Below are 3,946 nucleotides of genomic sequence, written 5' to 3'. Positions count from 1 at the left end.
GACATTAAACATGTTAACAACACAAAAGCCATATTAAACGCAGACTACTTTAGACCCGGAAGTAGGATTCGTCGCGTCATCACTGAACAACCGGATAGCCCTGTCCCCCAGGGCATGAAGCAGGCATGGAGGAGATCCAGGCTCCCCTTTGCCCCGGAAGAGGCCTGACCGAGCAACAGGCACCAGGCCCCGCCAAGTAGTCACCGGGAGTGAGCTGGTACATACCTGAGCGCCCAGCCCCGGACACCAAGAACCACCAACGCACCGACCCCTGAGGGCGTCAGTTACCGGCAGGGAGTGTGGTGAGGGGAGATAGGCCTTGGAGGGCCTGGGAGTTCCCAGAGAGGTGGAGTGTAAGACCCGACCTGACATATAAACACAGACAAACAGGCACACACCGACACAAACATGCATTCCAACCCTCATGCACACACACTGTAAAATGTAATATTGTGTTTAATTAAAAATATTAAATAGGCTAAACTCAATTTTTAACAATTTGTTATTAGAACTCGATTTAAATAAGTTACCAGTACTTTTTATGCAAAAAAAATGCTGATAAACTCAATTTATTTGTGTTGTCTTAACTTAGAAAAACTAAGTAAGATGGAAGTTTTTCCTCTCGGGGCGGAAGGATGAAAGATGTGTTTTGAAAATGCCACGTCACTACCGTCCTCCTCCCTCTCGGATCAGTTCATGGTGCCAGCATTTTTTATGGAATATGTTGAGCAAACCTGGAGAAGCTCAGCTCAAGAGATTATTGTCATTGCTGTGGATCTTTACCTGATACACTGACTTGGTGAGTAAATGTTTACTCTTATTCAAACTGATTTTGTGGCTTCTCTTAGTTTAGCACCAGGTTTATAATCTTGCTAGCTAGTTAGTGTTAGCCTAGCGTTGCTGCTGCCGCTGGGCTCATGTTACTTAAAAATTAACGCCACAGCCTTAAAAACCTTACAGAAAACTATGTCTGTGAAATTTTCTGTTGATTGTTTGAAATAAAAAAGTGAGATAAGAGCCCAGACAAAATTCTTCAGGAGGTGCAGCCGTTAGGAGGATCGCATTTGTCGCGGCAATGGCAGAGGAGCTCGGCTAAAAAACTTGTTACTTTTTCTGGGCCACAAAATAAACTTTTAAGATATTTTCAGGCGAGAATGTAGCTGTGTAAAGTTAAAGTATCTGCTCGATTTATCAAGACATCACATATTTGCAAAAATTCTCCGAAGTTTTCGGAGACGTCCATTTTTTTTCATGCTTTGCAGCTTTTGAACATCTGTGGCATCTATTAATGTCAAATCTAGCCTTTATTTAACAACATAAGCAAACTCTATGTTACAATAATTGCACAGCCATTAATGATCAAATCAGTTTCTGAAAAATGTTCTGTTTTTTCTCCCTCTGCTTGCTTCTTACTATCTTTGAGGCTTGGGACCAGCACTCGTGTTGTTGGACAGAAAGACATCAACTCAGTGGTAAGTATTTTGGTTTTCCAATATATTAACAACTGTCAGTGACATTTATATTAATCAGGCTGAACTTTAATCATACTTTAGATCAGCCTGTTTTACTTATTGTTTTATTTGTTCTTTGGTTTGGGGAAGTTGTTTCTTTACTGATCTGTTCCTGTCTTCTGTTATTAGACTTGAGATATGACTGCACTATGCTGTTGCTGGTGACTCCAGTTAATTCTACAAGACATGCTGTGTAAGTAAACAAACAACAACAGTTTGGTCTGCATTTATTCAAAGATCACATCCCCCAAACTTAGTTTAGAGGGTCTACACTGTATATAGTGAAGTCTGCAAGTTTTCTAACAGCAAAATTTGTTCCCAAATCATTTTGCACATCATTAGAATGAAAGTTATTGGCCATGTTTGCATAGCCCTTTTTAAAATGATGCTTTCATGACATTATTGTGTGTTGGGTGAGGGTCAGGGCTATCCAGACTGACAGTGGGACATTGAATGTCACCTCTCCGGTGGGGAGGGAGCCTGAGATTGTCCAAATTGGAGTCTGTTTTATAACAAATGCAGAAAAAAATATTTTAAGAAAGCAATTAAGTTCATGTTCCAAAAAAATATGATTGTTTGCTTGCAGGACACCAGGAGAGATGAGTCCTCCGTCACAGATGGTGTGGTCAGTGAAGATGGTCGCCTGCAGGTTCAAGCTCATTGCATATCCAACCCACATCCACTGCCACTGTACTTAAGGGAAGTTAAAGACTTTCTTCTGCACCTACATTTGGATCACCTCGATCCATGATAGTCATTCAGGCAGTAATGCCTGGACTGGAAACAAGCATCCTTAAAACATTACAACATTCCAGCTCCTGTGTTGGAATGAAAAACAAATGTGTTGTTTAAATCAGAGACTGCACTTGTGACAGAACAATAAATATATTTTATTTTGATTATATAAGTAATATAAGTACAAAACAAAGTTGTGGTAGGCCTAAACTTATTTTCAGAATAATTACATCTGAGACTTTGTTTCATTGTAAGATTATTACAGTGATGGCAATATAATTGTTTGTTGTTCAGCAGAACAGTGTCCAGTATGTTGGCTGTTATACTTTGTTGTGTTTGAAAATAAAAGTTGGGCTGATTTTAACATCATTACAAAAAGTGTTGTTAATTATTTCTAATCATATTCAGGTTACCACGAATAGTTTTTTCATTTAGTTGAACTTGAAATGTTTATCAGTAGGTAAACAATTAAAATTGTACAGAAATATCAAGTTATTCTTAATACTGCAGACTTGCAATGTGTAAGTTGTCCTAACAGTCATCTTAAGTAAGCTTTACTTAGTTTTTTTGAGGCAACGAGTTTCCTCAATTTTTTTGAGTTGTGGGAACTAACAAGGCTGTACAGTGTACTCAAAATGAGTAAGTTGCCCTAACTTGATCATCTTACGTAAACTTGATCCAATTTTCTTGAGTTCTGGGAACAAATGAGCTTGTACAGAGTACTCAAAATAAATAAGTTGTCCCAATTTAGTCATTTTTAGCTAAGCTTTACTCAATTTTTTTGAGGCAACGAGTTTCCTCAATTTTTTTGAGTTCTGGGAACTAATTAGATTTTACAGTGCATATACAAATACTTAACACTCACCCAACGTAGGGATAGACATACATGGACACTGTACACACAATCACACTCCCCAAACAAACTCTATACCCCAGGTCCAGGTATACCCTCGCCCCTGGAGGGGGAAATGGCACCTAGACCCAGGAGATGTTACCCTTTCCCCTGGGGTGGAGGCAAGCAGACCGCCCCAGGCTCCGCAGCAGCAGGGAGGCCCCGCATCCCAGATCCCAATCGGACGGCCAACACCTCCTCCCAGCCCCTCCACCCCGATGGCCAGCAGAGAACAGGGGTGTGTGAAGACACCAAACCTCCCTCCTCTCGCTCATGTGTAGTGTTGCTGCATGTTGTTCTAAGGTGCATTTAAAACACGGGAGAGCATGGTGCTGCTGCCAGAGAGCAGCAGGTGTTAGCACGGCCCCTCCCGAGAACCCTCAATGTCTACATGGATTTAAAATTGAGAGGTGGGCACCGGCGCAAGAGGTGGGGTTGAATACACAGACCGTCCACTGGACACAGTTAACGTGCCCACCCTCAAGGCCCAATATATGTATGTGTTATGAGAGTGTGAGTAATGTGGATGTCTAAGTTGTGGAATAAAATTGAGGCACTGGTGGCCAGAAGGGGACGGGGGGGGATGCCTCCCCTGCACCCTGGTGACACACCCGCACCCCAAGGCCCTACTTGTGTGGGTGGGTGTGTTGGAGTGGGAAGAGGGAGGCAGCCGGGGATGGAAAGGAAAAGAAGGGAGGAGCAAGATGCCCTTCCCTGGGGCCAGCTCCCCCGTTGACCCCAGTAGGAACCCCCGTCCTTCGGCACCCACCAAGGCAAGGGAGCCCAGGCCCATCCAGATCAGGGCCTA

The 3,946-nt window shown here is 42.7% G+C and overlaps 1 long non-coding RNA gene across 1 annotated transcript; it reads left to right on the top strand.

Moving 5' to 3' along the window:
* The first annotated feature begins 698 nt into the window (after positions 1–698).
* LOC146581735 (uncharacterized) lies at positions 699–2,595 on the top strand. The gene is made up of 4 exons (XR_014888605.1): positions 699–799; positions 1,424–1,472; positions 1,641–1,704; positions 2,098–2,595. It is a non-coding gene; the product is annotated as an uncharacterized LOC146581735 (long non-coding RNA).
* The last annotated feature ends 1,351 nt before the right edge of the window (positions 2,596–3,946 follow it).

This window comes from Mchenga conophoros, linkage group LG2 (assembly GCF_057382185.1).
Source record: "Mchenga conophoros isolate Kocher_MC1m ecotype Shallow Benthic linkage group LG2, M_conophoros_male_GT1.1, whole genome shotgun sequence".
Taxonomy (NCBI): Eukaryota; Metazoa; Chordata; class Actinopteri; order Cichliformes; family Cichlidae; genus Mchenga; species Mchenga conophoros.
Note: the sequence above shows the minus strand (reverse complement) of the source record. Positions and strands in the feature narration are given on the sequence as shown.